The 24,931-nt window shown below is 46.5% G+C and overlaps 1 protein-coding gene across 2 annotated transcripts in view; it reads right to left on the reverse strand.

Moving 5' to 3' along the window:
- Positions 1–23,427, reverse strand: part of KIAA0513 (KIAA0513 ortholog) — a 54,529-nt gene extending 31,102 nt beyond the window's left edge. For both annotated transcript variants that reach the window (XM_059667168.1, XM_059667167.1), the window contains exon 1: positions 23,302–23,427. The gene's annotated coding sequence lies outside the window, so the exon portion shown is untranslated. The remainder of the gene's footprint in view (positions 1–23,301) is intronic.
- Positions 23,428–24,931: the final 1,504 nt, after the last annotated feature.

Raw genomic sequence — 24,931 nt, forward strand, 5'->3', positions numbered from 1 at the left:
ATTTTGAAGTAAAAAAACAAAACGGGAACAAATACAGTATTTGTATTTGCATGTGGCCCGCGGGCCGTAGTTTGAGGACCCCTGCAAATGATACCGTACCTCTGTGGAGCTGGGTTTTCAGCAGTTTCCCATGATAATGAACAAGTACAACCCCCAAATAAGTGTGGGGCCGGAAAGGAGACTGGCCACGTCCAATCTGACTCCAAGGATGAGAAGTTGGAATGTCCCATTAGTAAGTAATTATGGCTTTAAAGAATGAAATAGAAAGATTTTTTCAATGGTGTGGTAGGCTGAATAGTGGCCCTACAAAAGGACTTTGCAGATAGGATTAAGTTCGGAGCCCTGAGATGGGGAATGAGATTATCTGGGTGGGCCCAACATAATAGCAAAGGTCCTTATAATAGGGAGGCAGGAGGGTCAGCATCAGAGAAGGAGAAGGGATGATGCTAAGATGCTGGTTTGGAAGGTGGCAGAAGGTGTACACGCCAAGGATGCAGGTAGCATCTGGAAGCTGAAAAAGACCAAGGACTGTGATTCTCCTCTAAGACCTCCCAAGGAACCAGCCCTGCCCACACCTTGATGTTAGCACAAGACTGCTTTTTTTGGTCTTCTAATTTTTTAAATTATTATTTTTTCTTTATTAAGGTATTACATGTGTGTCCTTGTCCCACCATTGCCTCCCCCCACCGCCCCAGCTCGTGCCCTCACCCCCCTAGTGTCTGTGTCCATTGGCTATGCTTATATGCATGCATACAAGACCTTCGGTTGATCTCTCCCCTTCCCCCACCCTCCCCTGCCTTCCCTCTGAGGTTTGATGGTCTGATCAACGCTTCTCTGCTTTTGAATGCCTGCCCTCCAGAGCTATAAAATAGCAAACGTGTTGTTTGTTGTAAGCCACTAAGTATTTTTTGTGTGTGTGTTTTTAAGCAGCTAGAGCAAACTAATGCCAATAGCTAGTACATTGTTAGGACATAAATACTTATTAAGTTGCTCAAATATTAGGTATTTGTTTTAGCCTAAGGCTCCCGGGGGAAAAAAATGACTGAGACACCAAGACGCTGTGAAAGTTTGGGAGCCTCTGGCCTAGAAAGACCCGGGAGCCATTGAACTCCCACCCAGACTTTCACACCGTCCTGCTAAGCGGATTCTCCCCAGAGCCTGGTCAAGCCTGTGGAGGTCACTTCGCCCATTTCCCTTTATTAGAAACAAATCGTCAGAGAAAGGTTTGGAAATAGAAAAGAGGAATAAAAACCTCTTTTTTAAAAAAATATGTTTTTATTGATTTCAGAGAGAGGAAGGAAGAGGGAGATGGAAACATCAATGATGAGAATCATCTATCGGCTGCCTCCTGCACGCCCCCTACTGGGGATCGAGCCCACAACCTGGGCATGTGCCCTGACTGAGAATTGAACCATGACCTCCTGGTTCATGGGTCAATGCTCAACCACTGAGCAACACTGGCCAGGCAGAAGAAAAACCTCTTAATCCCACAACCCCATTTCCATTTCTGTGTGGTCCTTTCTAGTCTTTGTCAATAGGCAAACTTTTTTTTTTTAACCATTTCAATGCCAAGAGAAATCTGAATTATTTCTTTGCACCTAGCCAGTGGCTACCTCTCTTGTGACGTCTACAAACATGGAGGCACCTACTGAATAGAGTTCTCTGATCCCCTGAAGAATATTGTATTTCAAACTGACCTAACAGAGGTCAACAATCAGTCTGGGTTTGGCTGCAGGAATTAGGATAGACAGCCCCCTGACTTAGATTTCTGGTCTTTGGGGCTGTCTTGAGATAACTGAACTTGATCAATTACTAGATTATGGTTATCTGCTTTTGTTCAGCTATTAAGTGACATAATAATGAACAGTTTCCGGGAAAATCATGCCTCAGTGAAATAGCTGGAGGAGAGAGGAGGGAGAAGAAGGAAGAGAAGCTTTCAAAATGCTGTTCAATGCAATCACCCCGTAAGGAAAGTGCTGTGAACACAATGGATGAAATGTAAATTATTGAGGTTCCACAGAACGCCCCTCAGCTCCTCCGCATGCCGGGCTCTGCCCTGGTGGAGTCTGGGAATCAAGAGATATGGGAACAATTTCCATCCCCCTCCCACACCCCTTGCAACTGGCAGCACACAATTTGCCTTACAGCAGTGGCAGAGGCTCCTCCTGCAGCTCCACCACACTCACCGCTCCCCCAGGTGCCCCAATCCCTGCAGCCACTAGTCAAAGAAGGACCCCAGTTGGCTGGCCTGGGCGGGCTGTGGTGAGGACACCCAGGAGCCCCACAGCACAGCCTGGCAGACCGCAGCGCTAGCCCAGGCTCTTTAAAAAAAATGTGCTTCCTGTTGCTCAGAACCTCACACTCTGAGACCACAAGGTCTGCCTCTGCCAGGGGCTGCACCGCTCACCCTAACACAGCTCCTGACAAACAAGTCCACTCATCATTTCCTGGCTGGCTGATAACTGGCATTGCCTAGAACCAAGAAGAGACTTTCGGGCATCTGGGGCTCTGAGGCAATAGTCATTCTAGTGAAGGAATACATGTCAGTAAGAAGAAATGTCACAATGTCTTTTTACATGTCAGTGTGTTCGAGCAGCTGTTCAGACATGGGTTTATCTCCATTTGACATGGATCTAGGGCTACTTACAGGCCAGTGGAATCCAAGAAACCCATGACTGCAGCTGGGCAATGAATGCAGTGGTGTTTCCTGGCAGCCAAAGCAAAAATAGGAAGCATACTGGGTCATAAAATTCTTTTCATTCTGACAAATTCACCTGCAGAGTAATTTTTTCCAGACACTGAATTTAAAAATGAATTTGTCAAGGAGGCCCTCAAATGAAAAGACACTAATTATTATAATGAAAGTCTCTAACAAGGTTCTTGAAGAGATATAGAGATGTTGAAACTTACATTTTTTAATTGACTCCCCCAAAATCTGAGGGCATTCATTAAATGAGTTTGGTATAAGTATCTGTCTGGCTGGAGCACGCTACTGGGTGAAGATGAGACGCCCCTGGTGATACAGGGATGCAGCGTCACGCACCAGGAGACGTCACAGTTAGCATGCCCATGAGGGTCCACTCCCTCAAACAGCGGATGTCCCAAGGGCTTTTGGCAAGCACTGGATCACAGACTACTCCTGGCTGATTTCTCTGAATAGCACCTGAAGTGCCAACATGCTAATCTGATAATCAAAGCAGAATCCCTGGTGAAGCTGCCAGCGGGAGAGGACCGTCCTTCTGCCGTGGAGATGGAAGAGGCCGACTTCTTCCCCGGCACAGCAGCGTCTTCGGCAGCTTTAGGGCTTCCCTTGTGGAGAGTTCAGCCCATTGGACAATAGGCAATGGCAACCCCACCGTGCCCCCCACCCCCGTGTGCAGGCACACCTGGGTCCCACACAGGATGGCCTGCTCCCTGGCAGCTGGCTTGAAAGAGGTAACCCCTACACTGGGAGCATGTCTGAACTGGCAACCGACAGGAGAATTCTACTCCTGAGTGTCAGGGATAGTCTCTAGCGGGCTGCGCCTCTTCATGGCCCAGAACAGAACCAAGCACAAGAGTTGCTCAGTGAGTATCTATTGTTGAAAACTCACAGGTTAGGGTTCAAAGGTGATCTCCATGGCCACAGGCTGCTTCCTCCACCTCTGCATTAGTTTGCAAAGTCAGCTGGCCCGCCTCGGCCTAATCATCACCACACACTTCCTCCCACTGCCCTTGGTGCTCAGAGTAGGGAGAAAGTAGCTGAAGAAAAACTGCACCGCCAATGTATTTATAACCCAAAGGAGGAAAGGCTATAGGGTCACTACTGATCTTTCAGTCAATAAAGTTTCTAAGCCCTGCCCCTAAGCCATTCTGCTAGGCTGCATGAGAGACCACCACACGCTCCTTGGCCTCAGTGAACTGCAAATATAACCCACAAGGCAAAACTCATTCAGCAGTTCCACTGTTCTCTGCGTAGGTGCTATGTGCAAAACACTATACGAAGAAGAATAACTTATGAACTCAATCTTTAAAAAGTGCACATCTAATAGCGAAAATAAGACAAGTATGACTGTAAATTGTGCGTTCAGACACAAATGCCTGCAAAAGAGGCACAAGGTTGGAGTAGAGGGCAGTTTGGAAGATGCAAGACCACACCCAAAGGCAAGGAGATTGTCAGGGAAGGTGCCTGAGCTACATCTCTCTGAAGTCAAGGTCCATTCCTGCTAATAGAGATGGAAAGGAAGGCATCTCTAGAGAGCAATTGATGTGAACGAAGTCCTGACTTTCCCATGGGGTGGGCTATGACCCTCTCTTTGGTTTGTGGAATGTAATGAGTTACCACTGCAGCGGGCCTTGGGAGAAACTTACCCTCCTGTTTTAAATCTGAAGCAGAGACTTCCAAAGCATCAAAAGTTTTCTGATGGCAACGTGTCAGGAAGTGGCCTCCCAGTGATGACCCTGACCAAAAGGAGCACAGGTGGGAGGCTAGGGGAGGAGCGGAGGGCCTGCGGCCGTTCGGGACCCATGTTCAGGACCTTTGTGGCATCCATCGCAACACAACCCCCAGCTCCCTGGGTGCAAGGTGCCTGCTGGGACACACCTGCATGGGGACAGATGAAACTGATTGGCTGTAGCTCCCAGGAGTCCAGGCTAGACACGGACTTGGGGATCATGAACCAGAGCACATGCGAAGCACAGAACCTCTAGAGAGCTAAGCTGCACGGCTGACAGTGAGAGGTACCAGCAGGGGTGGGAAAAACAGAGGAGCTGCTCTCAGGAGAGTAAGCACAGGTTGCCTCAAATCCCTGCCCAAGGCACCAGGTTGCAGGTTTGAATTGGGGCTGAGCCCACACGGGTCAAGGAGAGGGGACTGAGCACATGCCTGCCACAGTCATGAATTACGACTCAGCCTTTTCACATAAGTCTCTGAATCACGATTTCTCATCTCTGAGGAAGCAAAGGTAACAGGTGGGGAAGGTGAGAGAGGGCAGATGTAAACCTCATTTCAAAGAGGAAGACTGCAGATTCTGTGAAACAGATTTAGGGAGATAGCCATGTCAGGGAATACCTAGAAAGAGGTTGCTAACAGGATGGCTCTATGGGCACCACAGAAGGGAAGTGGGTGAGGACTGAGGTCAAACCCTAATGTCACACCGCTCTGGTGCTATATTTTGTGTTTCTTACAGATGCGTGGATGGCGAGGCACTGTGGGAGGAGCACCCTGGGTGTCAGCACGCTACTTGACAAATGCATGACAACTTTGAGGACAAGAAAGAAAATGTGGCCTGAATGTTATATAATTGGGTGGATTTATAAACACTGGATTTCATTATCCTGAAGTATACTTCTGGGTCTTTGGCTGTGCATTTTCAGATCTCTGAAACAGATGTGCCCTAGCACTGCTCCCTGCCAGGCTTATCGTGATCCAGTTGTCATTGCCTGGAGGCCAGGCTGGACCCTGTTTTCTCTTTTCAGGCAATTAAAAAATAAAATTAAAAATACATAAATCATAACTATATCACTCAATGAATTCTCTCAAAGTGAATATTCCATGTATCCCTCACCCACCTCAGGGAGCAGAACATGCCCCTCCCCTGGGGCCCCTCCCTGGCACTCCCCTCCTCCCCAAAGGAAAACGCAGGGAGCACTCTGTGAGGGGCACATTGATGGCAAAGATGATGGGCTTCGATGCTCTGAGACAACTTCCGAAGAATGGGCCTCTCTGAATGGAAGTTTTAGAAGTGCTTTAACCAATTTATTTTGCTAATACTTTCCTCTTTGTTATGAACACGAGTGATACCTGATAATAATCTAGGTCTACGTAATTCTAAAGGTATTCTTTCAATACAGAATAAAAATTCTTAAGTGAAAATAAAGCATTGTGGGATAGTTTAAATGGAAATATTTAATCTTTCTTCATAATGCATAAAATAAAATGGTGACTCTTACAACGGATGATGTCTTAAATTCGATGAAATATGATGGTCGAGCCGCCTCACCCACAGTCAACGTGGAAAGATGTCTCTATCGCTAATGGGCAAAGGACTCCAGTCCAGGCTCTATCCCACAGCCTCATTAATTACTCAGATTTAAATGCAGTTAACATGTTAATGGAGAACGGGGAGGACATAGAGCTAGAGGGATAGAAAATGTGGTATGTATGTACAAAGAAATATTATTCAACCACAAAAGAGAATAAAATCTTACCATTTGTGACATGGATAAAAACTTGAGGGGATTATGCTAAATGAAGTCAGACAGAGAAAGGCATATACTGTATGACCTCACTTATATTTAGAATCTTAAAAACAAAACCTCATAGAAACAGATACCACATTTGTGGTTGCCAGAGGAAAGTGGTGGGGAAAATGGGTAAAAGGTACAAACTCTCAGCTATAAGATAATAAGTTCTGGGGGTACAATGTACAACTTGTGACTATGGTTAACATTACTCTATTATATATTTGAAAGTTACTAAAAGAGTAGATCTTAAAAGTTGTCATTACAAGGAAAAAAAAGAAACTGTGAGCTAATGGGTGTTAACTTAATCTGGTGACTATTTTGTAATATGTACGTATATCAAATCATTATGTGGTACACCTTAATGTACACAATGTTATTTGTCAATATTTCATAAAACTAAAAATAAATAAGAGACGCCTCTTGATAGGAAATTTGTTCATTCCTGGGAGTTTGCTAAGGGCCTTCCATGAGCTGGGCATACTATGGGAACAAGGACGTGATGACAACATTGTTTCTGCCCTTAAATAACACATAAATTATTAGTGAGGGTGTCTGACAGTTTGACACGAAGTTACACAAGTCCAGAGGCAGCTCACTGGCTGACTGTACGTGCACTTAGTCAACGTGTTTGACGCTAACAGCAAAAAACTCTAAACTGACCTCCAGGTCCATTGACAAAAGTATCTGCTCCAGGACAGGAGTGATGGTTTCACTCAATTCTGCTTGCCTGTCAGGCTGCTCCTAGAACATTCTGGCCAACTCACACTTGGAAAGGAACGGCCAGGCTCTTTTACAGTGAGTAAACGCACCTAAGAACCCATATGCATTGTTCTCCTCAACTGTCAAGTCCAAAGCAACCCATGAGGATAATAATAAACTTGCAAAAGCATTTTAATTTAATTTTGAGGGTATAACAAGAATATTTTTGGATACCAAAGAATTCAGAAAGTTTATATCTTGCACACCGTCTTCAAAAGAATTACTGAAGGATATATTTTAGCAATCCAGGGTGAGTGAATATAAACACAGACAACATGTGTTTTCCTCCCATAGCAAAAATCAACAAGGGAAACTGGAAAATAAAATGCCACATATTTATCCAAGAAGACGGACAGCTAACAGTATACTTGGGGATGAGAGACAAGGAAGATTACAGACATCACCTAGATGTTGGTAAAGTTAAAGAGTGTATTCAAATTTTTAATGCTAATCCTAACTTGAGAGGAAGGGAATCTTTCAATGTAACCACAGACAGGAAAAAGGGGTGGGGAGTATTAAAAAATAAAAAAAGGATGGCAGGACAAAGGCATTTTAATTCAATAAATGCTTGTAAGAATTTTTTTAAAAAAGGGAAAGGAAAAAGGAGAGACCTATTGAGATTCTGGAGAGCATGCTAAATAAATCCTACATAATAAAGAGCTAATATGCCAATGGCTGTGACGCCCTCACGCCGTAATGACTAATCAGCAGAAGGCTGCGTGTGCGGCAGGCATGCGCAATGAGGCACGGGTGGCGAAGCGTGCGGGGGGGGGGGGGGGGCTTGAGGGGGTGGGGCTAGCCAGGTCTGGGTCTCGCCCAATGGCAGTCGGACATCTCCCGAGGGGTCCCAGATTGCGAGAGGGTGCAGGCCAGGCTGAGGGCCCCCCCCCCCCGCATAAATTTTGTGCACCAGGCCTCTAGTAAGTAAATAAATAAATAGAACAAAAGCCTTCCCAATAATGGTGTCACATGAGCAATAGTGAATAAGCCGAGGACATTTATCGTGGAGAAAGTAACTTGGGAGACAAGATAGTGGTCTTCAAATTTCTGAGGGTGACAGAGAGATCAGATTGTTTCCTGGCTGCAGAAGGCAGGATGAGCCTAACAGGGGAGCCCTGGCACAGCAGCATCTCCAGGCACTAGAGCAGTCCCTCCAGAGTCCTCTTTTTAGGGGAGCCAGAATCGGAAGGTGGACATCTGCTGTTAGCAGGTTTGCAGCGGGAAAGGCTGCTAAACCTCTCGGGCTCCGTGCCATGTTCACGCTGAGATAACATCTTAGGATGCTCAGCGCAGGCTTCCCTCCAATGCAGCTGTCCTAATGGCTGCATCCGACAATGACTCCGATTTTATGACCTCCAGGAAAAAGGAAACATCTAAAATGTTCACTGTGCACAGGAAAGAGATAATGGACCATCTGCTGGTTCCCCAACACAGTGACTTCCTAACACAACCGTGGCTTCACCGGGTCAGTAGGAGCGGGGACAGACCGTGGGAGAGACAATCTCCCGGCCCCACGGAGCATGCACTCTGGAGATCCTGCCTCCCTTGGTTCAGCAACAGTGCAGCAGGCTCCAGAGCACACCCCACTCACCACGTTGCCAAAACCCAGAAGGGTCCAGGAGTTCAACTAGTCCCCAGTGGACTAGGGAGGAAGGAAAAGGGATATCTGATTATAAACCAATGGCTCCTCCACAATCTGAGCCGCTAAGATTTCTCAGTTTTTCAAAATTGTACTAAGTCCCCACTGAAGTCACCTTATCCAGGCAGTGGGGCATACATTTTACATTTTACTAATATTTAGTTCACCCTAGGAAGTTCCTCAGCGAATTTGTGGGCCCTCTAGTTTAAAGCAACAAGGAGGGATTTGGTGACAGTGGTTTTCCATTAACTTTTGCTATTAACTTACTGAGTTGGTTCCACTATAACCAAATGTTAGAATTTACTGCAAGGCATCCTCCCGACCTGCTTAGTGAGCAGCTGTACCTCTTTAATAAAAGAAGGACACAGCTGACAATTCGGGGACAGCTGGATTCAATTTGGATATAGACCCACTTGGACTTCCATCCTTTTGGGTAATTTGGCAAAATAAATGCATATTGCCCCAAACCCGGGTATGGAAAGAGCTGCATTCAATTATTGGATTGGGATAATCTGTGACTTGGTCCTTCACCAAAGAAGGGAGGTCAGGGATGGGCTGAGCAAACAAACGTCCGATCTTTTCCAGCTTGGTGCTTTGCTCCCGTCGGCCCAGTGAAGGGCCAAAGCAAAGAGCAATGTGCACCAGACATCTGTGTCTGTGGGAGGAAAGGCTCCGGGCATGTCCTCCTGGACACAGGGATCCCGGGCAGGCTGCAGCACGCCCTCTGGTTAAAACTGCCAGTGTTTGCCACGGTTCAGCTACAACACCGTCATTTCTGGCTGCTGGTCAAGGTGATGTGCAGTCTGGAGCTGGTCAAGGCTGCCCATGCAGCTCTCCACTGGCCAGGCACAGAAGGGGCGCTGCCACTATTCAAAAGCAAGCTTGCATAAGCATTTGGTAGTTGGCTCCTTCAAGACAGAACTTCTGCTTTAATCAGGCTAGTTTCACCTCCATTTCTCTCTCTCTCTCTCTCTCTCTCTCTCTCTCTCTCTCTCTCTCTCTCTCTCTGCCCACCACCCCGACTTTGCTAACGCTTTCTTCATTTCCCTATACACACTACCCACATCCTTCTGGCTAAATCTCTTGGCACATCCTAAACCTGCTCTGCAACATGGAGAAATCTGAAAATTGTTACTGTGTTACGATGGTGTTTTCTATAGGTCATCTATGGTCTTTTGAAATCCTCCCTAATGTTGAAACATGTTTAACAATATTTTAAAGGATATCTATTTAACCTACCCTAAAGAAATAACCCAAAATGTGACCCAAAAAACCTATATGCAGCATTATTTATAACATTAAAATTTGAAAGTAATCTAAATGGTCAAAAAGAAAATTATGTAAATTCTGTTACATTAATTATGACACTCTCTGAAATATTAGAGATCAATAATGAAAACATGGCATCATAAAAATGCTTACGTTAAATGGAAAATGAAGAAACCAAGAGATAAAATTATACTCTCCGAGGTAACAACAATGTAAAAATAATATAGGACAATACCATAGCTATCCTGTGTGACCTACACTATCGCTATAAGGATCAAATGGGCTAATAAAGAAAAAAAAAAGTCAAATGGCTAAAGTGCTATCCAAATTCTAAATGGTATTAATATTACTAGTAGGCATTTGAAGACTGTTTAGTACATGAATCAACAGAGCAATAGAAACTTTCAAGATCACATCAGTTTCAGATGCCCTGGAGAAAGTGGCCATTTCAAAAGTTCTGCTTTACAAGTTTAAAAAAAATATTTTTAATGATGAGCGAGAGAGAAACAAACAAACAAACAAACATCAATTGGTTGCCTCCCGTATGCACCCCAATTGGGGTCCAAACCCACAACCTGGGCATGTGCCCTGAGTAGGAATCAAACCATCAAACCAGCAAGCTTTTGGTGCAGGTGATGACACTCAACCAACTGAGCCACACTGGCCAGGGCTGCTTTACAATTTTTACATGGCCTTTGTTTTCATCCGTGTCAACATGTGTAGATGGAAATTCAGTGGTTGTTAGTGGTATCAATGGTCCACTTGTTCAGATAGTCTTTGAAGAAAGCAGGAGTTATTCTTACAATAAAGGCTTTGCTTTATTTGAGTGAATGAGTGACTGAGTGAGAGCAAAAGAGAGAAAGAGAAGTCTACTTTAAGAGATTAACTTCTCTATCAAGTTCAGATCAGACTCTGCAGCATGAACTACACACACTGGTGACGACCTGGATACAAACACTTGATATCCTAGATTAAAGACTCAAGGTAATCTTTCTCTAATTCTCCATGTATACTTTTCCACATGTTCCTGATAGAGAGAAATAAGCTCAGTTGCTTACAGTCAACCCGTTCAGTTCAAGCTGGAAGCCTGCGTGGTGCTGAAGAACTCAGATATGTAAAGATGGAAATAAGGAAATTTCAAGGGAGAGGTTTCCCTAAGTTCTTTATATGACCCTGCATTAGGTATTTGTCAATACCTACCTAGTCTTTCAACTTTTATTTTCCTCTTTCCCTATAGGAACCACAATTTTCCTGAGCCAGATACATCCTAGCTTCTTCATTGCTATGTTAAATGCGTCTAAAAAACGTCTCTGGCTTCCTTGTGGATCTGATTAAGATGGAGTGAGCACACTCCACCCCTGTCTCGCCCACTGAATGTGGCTATAAAACCTGGACAGAACAAACAGAGCAGCTATTTGAAGTCTCTGAAAAGTATACAGTAGTAGGGAAATGAGGGAAGACAACCAGAATTTGATGTATCATCAAAATGGTGGTGACTCTGCCATCTCCTCATCCAGGACCCCCAACCCGGACTGAATACAACCTGATACCCAGAAGCGAGCATCCGTATGGACGGCAGAGTACCAGGATAAGCCACCAATCCTGGCTTGTAGAGCATGAGAGAGACCACCTAATTCTCAGAGGTAGCAGGCCAAATCCAGGCAAGTTCCCTTTTCCATTCCTGTCTTCTCAGCTCTCTTGTGTCCTGGTCCCCCAGTGGTTCTGCAGAAGAAGAGGGCTCCACGGGTGCCTGAAACTCGGAGGGAGGAAAACTTTCTTTGCAATTGGAAATGCTGTCGTCTGAAGAGGGAAAAACAAACAAACAAACCCAACCCTTGGATTTTCTCAGTCTTGCTCTTGCCTAGTCATGGATGTGAGCCAAGGAAGAGTTGAGCAGAGCAGGAGGAATAAAGCCCATGCTTTCTGGCTTCAGGACCAAGGACCAAGGACAGATGGCCCCAGGAACTGGAATGTACTCCAGTGATTGCAAAGAGGGAGGAGCTCAGGAAAACCACTCCATAAAGCTGTTTATGAGCTCCTGGGCTCACCCTGAGCTGAACATTGTAGATATAATCCTAACTAGCATACTGTATACCTTTCAGTTCAGGTGAGACTGCCTGGGACCCACATGGCCATGGAGTGGCTCAACAGGGACAGATCAGAAGAACACAGTGAAGACTTTGAAAACACAACTGATACTGAAACTCGCAGAAGGCTGGTAGGAACTTAGAATCCAAACTCAAACTGGTGGAGTCTCTTAATGCAATATTCAAAATAGTCACCAAGATAGTTCATATTGTGGCTTATAAAACAAACCTTAGAGAATTTATAACAATTGAAATCACACCAAGTATGTTCTATGGCCATAATGGAATTAGACTAGAAATCAACAATGGAAGCATAGCTGGAAAATCTCCAAACATTTGGAAATTAAACAATATAATCTATTGGTCATAAAGGAAGTCTCAAGGAAAATTAGAAAATATATTGAACTGAATGAAAATGAAAAAAAATATATTAAAACCTGTAAGATATAGCTAAACCAGTGTTTACAGAGATATAAATAGCATTCAATGGTTGTAGTAAGGGAAAAAAAAGAAAGGTCTTAAATCAATAATTTATACTTCCACCTTAAAAACTAGAAAAAGAAAAGCAAAATTGCCCCAAACAAGCAGAAGAAATGAAACAATAAAAATAAGAGCAGAAATCAATGAGAATGGGGAAGAGATACAATGGAGAAAACCAATAAAACCAAAAACTTTTTCTTCAAAAAGACTATTAAACTTGATAAACCACCCAGCTGGCGTGACTGAGTGGTTGAGTGTTGACCTATGAACCCGGAGGCCAGGGTTTGGTCCAGGTCAAGGCACATACCTGGGTTGTGAGCTAGATCCCCAGTGTGTGGTGTGCAGGAGGCAGCCAATCAATGATTCACTCTCATCATTGATGTTTCTATCTCTCTCTCCCTCTCCCTTCTTCTCTGAAATCAATAAATATATAAAATATAATAATAATTAAAGAATAAAGGAGATGCTTGTGAAAGAGTGGGAATAAAACAGTTATGCAAGTTCTAGACTTTGTTTCACTCAAATAAAATCCCAAGATGTTAGGGTTAGATGAGACTTTAGATTTCTGGAAGACAGTAGCAGGTTGGAAGACAGACAACAATGGGACAGGGGGACAGAGGTTCAGGGGAAAGGCACAGACTCATGGATGTAGCATTCAGATGGAAAATTGAGACATGGAGAAGTGAAGTGATGGGGTGACGTCATGTGAGCAAACTCAGATGGTTTGTACAGAGCTGCATCTAGAACTCAGAATTTCTGCTCACAATGTCAACTCGTTAAAACAGAGAACTAGGGAAAATGCAGGGCCACTTTTGTCCCTGGATTGTTTGTCATCTCTCTGCTCAGTGCCAAGTTTTGGAACATTACCACCTGAGGTCAAAGAACACAGTCGCTGCTTCTCTGACGAAGGAAACACCAGTGTGGACAGATAAAAGGTGTTATTTTGTAGAGTTCGGGTCAATTTATTAAGCCCCCACCATGTTCCAGGAGCTATGGTAAGTCCTGGGGGAAAACAGGGGTTATTATGGGCCTTCCCTTGCCAAACACAATCTAGGGAGAGACAGACATAAATAAACAATTACAGCCACGTGACAAGTGCTACAATTCCAGGATGCAGATGCCACTGGGGGCCTAGAAGTAGGAGCACTCAGTTCTGCCTGTGGAATGTGGGAAGAGCCCGCTGGCCACAAAAGGGAAGATGCTCCAGACAGAAAACAGCACACACTGGCCACTGGGGGTAGTTTCATCTCCCGCCCCAGCCCACTCCACCCATACAACCAATCAGACCTATTCAGACCCAGCTGGAGGGTACAGAAGGAGAAAAAAAATTCCAAGTCTAGCACAACTTCAGTTTATGTTTGCAGGTATTGTCCAAAATCTTAAAATTGAAAATATGTAATCAATCACTTTTCTACAACAATATGGGGAATATTCTCTTATAGGACAAATATGACATTGTGATAATGACAATATAATAATACTACCAATCCCCTTATTTTGGGGGAATCTCAATATATAGCAAGAATTAAAATAGATAATCCTGAGTTGAAGTATAAATACATGTCTTTTAAAAGTGTAGTTGGTACATGTTCACTCACATGTAAGTGAAAAGAAATGGGTTTCTGCTTAGCTTTGCTTTGCAAGTATCTAGGTAGCATTCAGGGGTTGCTTAGTGTGCGAATCCACGGTTCTCACAGCACAGGCTTCTCCAGGTAGGTGTCTTCTCTGCAGAACTCCATTTCATAGTTTAAAAGTGGAGCCAATGTCCTTTCATCTCAAATGCTCATAGCTGGAGGCAGCTCCCATTTGGTCTATCATTTTAGGAAAAGAAACGAGAGGTGGGGAGGTTTAACCTGGGAGAGAGAAAGGGAATGAAAAACACGGGCCTGCGCGGAACCTGCCAGGTTCCCGAATAATGACCTTCCTGAGGAACGGGGCCATGCTGGTTCTCGGTGGGACTCCTCGGCGGTGGCCCACAGCACCGGGGCCGAGGATTCTCTGTAGTGAGGCTGCCTCTGTGGGCATCGTAGGATGCTTAGCAGCCTTCCTGGCCTCTACCCACTAGATGCCGGAAGCACCCCCCTCCCAGTCGTGACAACCAAGAATGTCTCTAGCCATCGCCCCTGGCTGAAATCCCTAATCTAGATGAACTCTGACCAGCAACAATGCTGAGGATCTCAATCCTGTTACCTGCTTCCTACTGGAAACCCTTCTCTAGTTGGTATCACTGTCTCTCCCAAAGTAAACCCAGTAAAGAGTCATTGGAAAATACTTATATTGGCCCTTGGCCAATACAAGTCTCCACCTTAAGTAGTTAACACTGTTGGTCAGAGAGAACCTTATGCATTGAATTCCTCTGAGTAAAACAGGCTCCAAATGGCACTGCCCACTCAGTGGCCTCTTCTAGAGCATTAAGAATTAGTGCTCTGCCCTAACTGGTTTGGCTCAGTGGATAGAGCATCGGCCTGCAGACTGAAGAATTAGTGCTCCAGCATTAAGAGGGTGGCTGGGTGTTTCATTTGTCCAGTCATGTTCGTTCAATCATTCCACAAACATTCTTGAGCATTTACGGTGTGGCCACTGTTGATCCAGGTGGACAAGCAAAAGCTAGTTAGATAACAAATTGGTAAACAAACACATCATGATACTCCCTCATAAGTCAATAAAATAAAAGGGCAAATAGGTTCGAGCTGCATAGTCCTGTATGGCAGCCACTTGCCACATGTGCCTACTGAGCCATGAAACATAGTGCATTCGAACTGAGGTGTGCTGACCACACCAGATTTCAGACTCAGTGCAAAAAGGAAATATCAAATGTCTCATTAATAATTTTTATATTGATTAGATGTGATCATGATAATATTTTGGATATACTGGGCTAAGTAAAATCTGCTATCAAAATTATTTTGCCTGTTTTCTTTACTGTTTAGTGTGGCCGCTTGAAACTTAAGCTGCCGCATGAGGCTCACCCTGTATTTCTATTGGGTAGGGCTGGGCCAGAGAACCAGAGGGAGGCAGGATCTCCTTCAGCCTGAGACCCCAGGAACGGTCACTCCACCCTCTGGAAGACCAGCGTCCCAACTAGAGGAAAGGCAAATTCACGGGGGGCTCTGCGATGGGAATGAACTTGGCCCACTGGAGCCACAGCCAGGCAGTGTGGCCCAGTGGGGAGCGCAGAGGGAGGGAGGAAAGAGCCAAGGCTGGCAGGGCTGCGGGCCAGGCACTAGGCAGGGGCCTGGAGGCCAAGTTTAGGATTTGGGATTCCATCCCGGGAGCAGTGGGAGAGCACTGGAGGGTTTGCGTCAGGGGAACACCATGGTCTGATTTAGACTTTGTAAAGATGCTGCACTCTGGCAGCCATGTGGAGAGGGCTGGCGTGTAAGCCAGAACAGAAGCAGGGCCACCAGGCTGGCGTCAATCTCCCAGGACCCCAAAGCTTTTGGCCACTCCAGGTGCCTTCAGAAGAGGATAGGAGACAAAGTCAGAGATGAGACGTTGCTACGTCTCTCCCACAGAGAGCTAGTCTTAATTCTACTTACATTAAAATTTTGATTATGTAGAACACCTCTTTCCTCATAAGGGAGATAAAGGGAGTGTTTATTATCCAAATCCAGCCTGAGATTCTGTGAGTGCTCCTGCTGCTTCATGAAGTTCCGCATAATCGGCCTCCTCGGAGCAGAGAGGGTATTAGACTAGCTTTTCTTTATTAACTGGTTTCCCATTTCCTGTGTTCTACCATCACCACACTAATTAAGTCAAAAATTGGGAGGAGGGGTCGTAGGTTTATTGTTTTGATCTCATTTAATTCTTTTACTTCATTCTTGCTATTTTAAATTAACTCAAAATTTGGTTTTCTTCTCTCATGAGGCTTCTATCCCTTTCACTGGGCCCTATTTTTGTATTTTAGCTTCCGGGGTTCACCCCTAAAGCCCCAATTCAAGGATGTCAGCTGAACATCAACCCTCTAAGCTCATTTACTCTGGCATTTTCCATTTGCTTTGCTGTTTCTAGATTCTCATTTTCCCCTAGCTCGTTGGTCATTTTTGCCACTGGTGAGTCATTTGCTCTGAGTCATGCTTGGCTGTGATGCAAAGCCACGAAAATGCCTCAGAACGCACCTGGCTTACAAAAGGATGTCACTGAGAAACAGGGTCTGCACCCAGGGTCTGTTTTCCTAACTGTGTTCAATAAGCAGGAGGAAAAAATAACCCATTTTCGCTTTTTTTCTTCCAAATGTACTATTTCTCTCCGCATTTGTGGAAAGAGTTTTAGTCAATTCATTTCAGACTTTCAGAGGCAGGAGAAAGTATCTGGAATGAACCGAGAACCCCCAAGGATGCAAGGCGGTCTTCCTTATGTAAGGTTCTTCCTCCGCAGTACCACGCGCACCTCCACACATGGGCCACTTCAGGGCCATTCTTCCTTTTGAGAGCTGTCAAGATACTGCTCTACACAGGGGCCACCAAGCTGTGCATAAAACTAAAGACGAGAACTGCCCCCAGCCAGAGGAGACTGGGAGATGACAACTAAATGCAACATGGTACCTGGGTTGGATCCTGGCACAGAAAGCTGCCTGAGTCTGTATGCCAGTTCTGCCCTTATAAGCTGGGTGATGGGAGGCAAATTACTCTGCCTATCCATGCAGAAGTAGGGATGGTAACAATGGCTATCCCACAGTGTTCTTGTGAAGGTTAAAGTGACAACCCTCACATTGAGCACCTAGCACTTTGCTGGGCATGGCAAAGTAAACGGGAAAAATATGAGCTACAACAACCACCTTACCCCTCAGGAACACAACACAAAGGTCCCCTTCCACCTTGCCGATCTAACTCTGAAGTTTAAGGAACTTCACTCTGAAAACCCTCCATGAATAAAAGCTTCTCCCCACACTCTTGCCTCAAAAGCCTCATTCTTCTAAGCCCCTTCCTTCCAAAATTAAACTCTTAGCACAGGTGTTGTCACTTATCACATGGGAACAAACAGCCTATCCGGTCCACACAGACAGGGGTTTGAAAAGGCAGGAAGAAGAATGGATAGTCGGGATGAAAGCACAGCCCACAGGGTGGTGGTGGGGTTGGCGGGGGGCACTCAGGGACATTAAAGGACAGCAGATCTCTGGAAGGAGCCACACACAAGGGAATGTTGGGATGGTGCTGCTGGGGAGAAGGCTGGGAACCCAGAGGGTAGGAAGGCAGAGTCAGAAATGACTTTCCACTGGACTTCTTTGTGTATCTTTTGAATCTTGTATCATCTGCATGTATTACCTAGTCAAAATTAATTCAATTAAGTAAGGGAAGGGGGGATTTGATATTGAGTAAGACAGAGCCAAAAATAAAAAGGTCTCTGAGGGCAAAGGTGCAAGTCATTTCAGATATTTTGCTGGCAGCCTGCCCTGCTCTCACCCACTCCCTTACCCCCTCACCCCCACCTCCAAAATGAGAAAAGTTATTCTATGACCTCCTGGATGGCTTGCTTTTAGAACATCAGCAATAGCCTTTCAGGGTCAAAAATCTAAGACTCTGAAACTCAGGACTCTCAAAACCTTATGAAAAGGCCCTTCAGAATCACTGGAACAGCTCCACAAGGGAAAATGCAACTTCTAATGATATCACCTCGCATCAAAGCCACTGCATGAGGTCCAACACTGGAGCGCCACATTCGGCTGTATCTTTATTCCACCACTGGGCATCAGCGAGCTAGTCCTGCAGCACAAGGGCAGGGTCCAGCAAAATGAGGGTGTATTAAAGGAAATAATCCCCCCAGGCCCCCGCAGAGCCAGGGGAGAAGTCCCAGAACCTACTGCATTTGCCACCAGTAAGACCTGTCCGCCAGCAGGCGGTGAGGGGTAGGGAGGACGAGGGCTTTGTAATCAGAGTCGGCAGGTTCATCTGGTCCTGCATGACCTTGGGCAAGTCACTCAATTGCTCCTCCTCACTTGTGACATATAAAGATCACCACTTACCTTGCCAGTTGTAAGAACCATGGAAGCTTTATGTACAAATATCCAAATCCATGTCATTATCCCTAAAAGCCCAGCACCTCCTGCCAGTTTTTCCCTTTAAAGTGTCACTGGACTTGAAGTTGGAAGATGTTATGCATTGAGTTGTGTCCCCCTAAAAAGATGTGTTGAAGTCTTAACCCCCGGAACCTGTGAATATGGCCTTATTTGGAAACAGGGTCTCTGCAGATGCAATTAGTTAAATTAAGAGAAAATCATAATGGCATAGGTTGGGTCCTAAATCCAATTTGACTGGTATCCTTATAAAAAGAGAAGAAACGGAGACACACATACAGAGAAGATAAGTGAAGGCATACACAGGGAGAAGAAGGCCACGTGACACAGGGGCAGAGGGGGGAGGGGTGCAGCCGCAGCTGAGGAACACCAAGGTCTGCTGGAAGCCGCTGAGGCTGGGAAAGGCATGAGGATTCTCCCTCAGAGCCCCAAGAAGGAACCACCTCACCAACACCTTCTGCATTTCTGATCCCTCCAACCGTGATAGAATAAACCCTCGTTTTATGCCACAGTGTGTGGTACTTCATCACAGCAGCCCTAGGAAACTAATTCAGGAAGTTATCTGATTTTGCTACCCATCGAATGCGTGAATTCTCTTGCCCAAAGGTCAGCTGGCCAGCTTATGTATGACTGTCTCTAGTAAAAAACAAACCAACCAACAAAAAACCAATAGTATATACCAACGAAGCAATTCCCCCCCACACACACTCATGAAAAGGTTTGACTGTCATAAATACCATTCATTTAAAAATATTTATTAAGCACCTACTATATGCCAGGTACTGTTTGGGGCACTGTTGATAAGGAGTGGTAAATGTGGAGCAGACAATAACAGGGTCCTCAAATAAGGTCATTTCTGATAGTGTTATGAAAAAATAAAACAATGTAATGAGATAGAGTGAGTGGGATCCAGGAAGTGGATCCAGGAAGAAATTACCTGATGGTTAGGGAATGCCCCACTGAGGATGAGACTTTGGAGCAGTGACTTGAATTACAGGGAGCCAGCCGTGGGAAAATCTGGCAGGAGGAACCACCGGTGCAAGGGCCCTGAGGCAGAGCAAGGTAGACATGCTCAAAGCACAGAAAGAAGGTGGGCCTTCCGTGAGTAAGAGAGTAGTAAGTGATGAAGCTGGAGAAACAGGCAATGTCGGTCGGTACTCAAAGCCACCCCAGTAGACTAAGGTAAGATGTTTCAATTTGATCCCATGAGTACAGGGAAGCCACTGGGGAGAGACATGATGACTCATAGTTTTCAAAAGATCTCTCTGACACAATAAAGTTCTTAAAACTGAAGTCTTTCTCACTATTACTTTTATCCTTTGGTTTTGGGGATCTTGGGCCTTTACAGGACAAGTTTAATAAATGACAGTCTGAACCTTTCATGAGGCTGGCTCCTAAGATCCTCGTGGCTTACCGGCTCGAAATCATTCACCACTGGAGCAATTCCCAATGAACGTGCTTGATTTTTCCCTATGTCCTTCATTAAATGTGATGTCTAGAAAGGAACACAATATTCTAAGCATGGAGCAGACTGGAACTATCACCTTTCTCATTCCAGACCTATATTTCTATTGATTGCCCTAAGTTTGCCTACTGAAACGTATCTAGGATAACCTCCCCCTGGAGTCCCTCTAAACACACACACACACACACACACACACACACACACACCTTCACCTGAGGATATGTTTAGAAAGAGGAAAAGGTGGAGGGAGGGAGGGAGGGAGGGAGGGAGGGAGGGAGGGAGAGAGAGAGAGAGAGAGAGAGAGAGAGAGAGAGAGAGAGAGAGACCTTGATGTGAGAGAGAAGAATCAGTTGGCTCCTGTATGCACCCCCTCCTGTGTGCAACTTAGGTACCTGCCCTGACTGGGAATCGAACCCACAACCTTTTGGTGTACAGGACACCGCTCCAACCAACTGAGCCACCCACCAGGGCTGAAGTCCCTTCTTGATGCCCAGGGATTAAACCTTGTTCTTTCCTTAATGAGAACAGTTGTGCCATGTTTGTTGTTGTTGCGTTGTGTGTGTTTTTCGGTGTCAACATTACCCAAACAATACCATGTATTAAAACGATAAAAAAAACAACAACTACTAGCTCAGCTCCTGAGGTTTCACAACCACTGCATTTCTCTTCCGGATGAAGGACAAGGAAAACAATTATGGCAAGTTTCCCTACAATTGCTTTGGGCTCTTGCATCACACAGCTGAAGACACCTAGACTATTTGGAAACACTGAGCACTTGAGCAAAAGACACTCCCTGCAATCATACTTCCTACTGGGTTTCTCAAAGACTTAAAAACAAATCTGAGTAGACGCTCGGGGTAGGAGGAAGTGGTGAAGGCGCACCTGCCCCTGAAAGCTGAGCTGACTTCGTAAGCAGGGAAATGGTAGGAGGGAAGGATGCTCTGCCAGTGGACGCTGGGAAAGCCCTGCGGCCTCTGGACGAGCAGCTCTCTGGCCAGGTCCGTCCCGCATCCCCTTCCACATCCTGTGCCAGATGGCTACGTTTACCACCGCTTTGCCCCCTCGCACCTAAGTGACCTTGGGCAAGTCACTTAGCCTCAGTTTCTCCATGCGTGACACTGAAATGAGGACACCACCTATCACTCCAAGTTTATTGTGGAGATCAATTAAGATTTTGCGTGCGGAAGCCCTTTGTAAAGTACTCTCGTGTAAGAGTGAGGGGTTATTATTGGTAACAGGACTTTTCTCCTCCCTTTGCAGCTCTTTCCTGCAGCTCATTGCCTTTCCATGACTCTTTTTTATCTTCCAAGGATGCTTTTGATGCTTCTTTTAACCTGATTATTTTCTTTTTTGAAAGAGGAGGGAGGCAGAGAGGGAGACATGTAGTATAACTCACCCCACTCTAAACTTTTCCTAAAGATTGTCCTAGAAGAAGTCCCTTTAGAGCCATTGGAAGTCAACATAAAGCAGTTTACCTCTGAAGAATCAGTCATTGTCACGAAAAGAGAACCACATCTGATATTTGTGGATGTTCTCCACTTTCTGGAATTCTGTAGCAAATTCATAAGGTTGATAACTTACTAACGTCACTGAATATCTTCATTATCTTTAACTAGAGGCCTGGTGCATGGATTTGTGCACCGGTGGGGTCCCTTGGCCTGGCCTGTGGGGATCAGAATCTCCAACATCCCCCGAGGGGTCCAGGATTGCAAGAGGGCGGTTCTTGGGCGATGCACCCTGGAATCAGGGTCCCTCCTCTCTGGTTCCGGGTGCGTCACTCGAGAACCGCAGCTGCCAAGTCACTGCAGCTCGGCAGCTCCTGCATTGAGCATCTGCCCCCTGGTGATCAATGCACATCATAGCTACCGATCAGACGGTCGGACAGTCAGATGGTAGCTTAGGCTTTTATATATGTAGATTGTTACATTCTCAAATAATACAAACTATCGTCACATTAACTGACAATGCCCTACAAAAGACAAACACTGCAAACAACAGCAACAACAAAAACATGGGAATGCATTCCAGAACCAAACGAGAGGCTGAAGATAATCTGCTGATCACCAAGAGTGCTATGTGTGCATCCTCAGCTATCTTCATTTCTTTAATGGAAAAGGAAAATCTCATGAGTCAACTTTTTCATTGTGAGCCGATCTCCATAGCTTATTGCCCTGCACTTCAGTCCTATTTCTCAACAAAGTGGAAATAAAAAAATGAGTGACAGCCAAAGGGAAATACTTTGCATAATGGGAGAAGACACACTTCCAAACAGAAATATGAGAAGACGGCAAGGAGTGCTCACGTGTAATACAATCTTAAGTTTCCTTTTTTTTTTCTTTGCTTAATTCAGTGCTAAGCATCTCCGCTGCCCAGGTTTAGATTTGGGGGGGGGGGGGGGGTGCCTGCAATTAAATGAATCTGAAGCATTAGCCTTAGGTGACTATGACCTGGCCCCTGACAGATGTCAGCTTGCCTGGAACACTGACTCACCACAGCTACAACCCCCAGGTCAGGGCGCCTCACCGGTGCCAGCTCAGAGCCAAGTTCCTGCTCATTCTGCAGGTTGGCACCCTTGCCTAGCACTTAACCAGAGAGTTGGAGGCGCTGGCCAGTACCTTTTCCTCTCCCCGGTCTCCTTCTCCCAAATCCCATCTACGTGCAACCTAGGGAAGCACAAACCCTGTACAAGAGGAACATGTCCCCAGCTCCAAAAGACCACATCCAGTCCTTTCAAAGGCCCGGACACCGGTTCAGCCGTCCGGAACCAGCTGTCCTGCACTGCGTTTCTAACGCCGCGTTTGTGCTGCTGCGCCCTCTGCAAACCCCGCTGTGCTCACTGACCGGCCCGGAGGAGGGGAGCCCTGGGCAGGCGCCCCCACCCCTCCCGCGTCCGCCACCCGGGAGCAGAGAGGCAGCAAACTTAAAACCGAACACACGCACGACTTGGCAAAGGTCTTTCCAGCCTGGTCGCAGGCACTCCCCCTGGCACGCCTTCCCAGGGGCCTGGGGGTCTTCATCCCCTCAAGACGGCGAGCCAGCTCCATCGCAGAGCCACTTGGCGACACCATCTGCCACCGGGGCTGGGGACCCCGCGTACGGTCCCCCAGCCTGCGGGCTCCCCTTCCCGTTTCTTCACCCCCGCCGGGCACCGCGGACCCCGCAGGAATCCCTGCGGCCCAAGGCCCTCGACCCCGCGTCACCAGTGACCCCCTGCCCCTCCCACAGCCCCTCACGCGCGGGTCCCAGAGAAGCCCGTGCCGTTGCCTCGGGCGCTCCAGCTGTCGCCCTCCGGAGAGCTCCCGCGCCTCCCCGGGACCCCGGCCCGTCTACCCCGCGCGGGCACCGGCGGGGGTGCCCCTCTCACCGCGGCGCGCCGGCGGGTCAGGGATAGACAGAGCGAGCGGGCGCTGGTGGGCTCGGCGGTGCAGCTGCGGCGCTGGCCGGAGAGTCGGGTCCTCGCGCGAGCTGTCAGTCAGCCGCCGCGCCCGCCCCCGGCCCGGTCTGCGCAGGCGTGAGGGCGGCCCGAGCGACGTCACGTGACAGGACAGTGCCGCCGCCCGCGCCAGGCGCTCACGGCTGTGCCGGGTCCTTGCGTGCGGGTGGCTCTCGCCCGGCTGCTCCTCGGTGAGAGGCCTGGCCCCCCGCCTCTGGGACTTGCTCGGAGATCTCCGGCGGGAAGGTCCCGGGAACCTCGTTTCCTGGGTCTGCTTAAAAGTAGGGTGTCTTGGGAAGGGGAGCAGGCTGTTGTGGGCGATCTGGTGGCTGTAGGGGTGGGTGGCCAGGAGCTCCGCAGGGAGTCGGGGAGCATCGCCTGGTTCTGCTTGCTTCCCCGCGCCCAGTGTCCCCACCTTTAAAACACCGTTTGCCATTTCCTGCCCGCCTGTTCCACCATTAGGGTCAAGTCACGGCATTAATGACCATACTTTACAAAAAAGAAAACAGTATGGAGGTTCCTCAAAAAGTTAAAAATGGAACTGCTATTTGACCCAGTGATCCCACTTCTAGGAATATATCCCAAGAAGCCAGAAACACCAATCAGAAAGGATATATGCACCCCTATGTTCATAGCAGCACAATTCACCATAGCTAAGATCTGGAAACAGCCTAAGTGCCCACCAGTAGATGAATGGATTAGAAAACTGTGGTACATCTACACGATGGAATACTATGCTGCTGTAAAAAGGAAGGAACTCTTACCATTTGCAGCAGTGTGGATGGAACTGGAGAGCATTATGCTAAGTGAAATAAGCCAGGAAGTGAAAGAAAAACACCACATGGTCTCACTCATTTATGGATAATAAAGAACATTATAACCTGATGAACAAAAAGATAGATACAGAGGCAGAGAAGCATTGAACAGACTGTCAAACTACAGCGGGAAGGCTGGGGAGTGTTGGTGGGGGGAGAGGGGGAGGTAACAGATCAACCAAAGGACTTGTGTGCATGCAGATAAGCATAACCAATGGACAGAAGACATTGGGGTGGGGTGGGGTGAGGGCATGTGCCGGGAGGTAGGCGAGGTGGGGGGAAGGTTAATTGGGGGGGGGAGGAGACATAGGTACTGCTATCTGTAATACTTTAAACAATAAAATTAAATTTTAAAAAATAATGTCAGGCAGGGATGCATGGTATAGAAGGGCAATTTGAAAGCAATTTATTTTTTGAAAGAGGGCACCTTAAAGGCTGATAGATTCCACCTCGCCTGCTCCACAAGCTTAGGCCAGGCTGCATCTTTTTTTAGCAAATACAATAAACACAACGTTCAAGCCATCCTGTTCCACATTTCTTCAATTTAAAAAAATAAAATGAAAAGGTAATGCCCTGGCCTGTGTAGCTCAGTTGGTTGAGCATCATCCCATGCGTCAAGAGGTCATGGGTTCAATTCCAGGTCAGGGCATATACCTAGGTTGCTGGCTCCATCACCAGTAGGGGGCACGCATGGGGCAGCCTGTCTATGTTACTCTCTCATCATCCATGTTTCCCTCACCCTTACT

The sequence above is a fragment of the Myotis daubentonii genome, chromosome 15 (assembly GCF_963259705.1).
Source record: "Myotis daubentonii chromosome 15, mMyoDau2.1, whole genome shotgun sequence".
NCBI lineage: Eukaryota > Metazoa > Chordata > Mammalia > Chiroptera > Vespertilionidae > Myotis > Myotis daubentonii.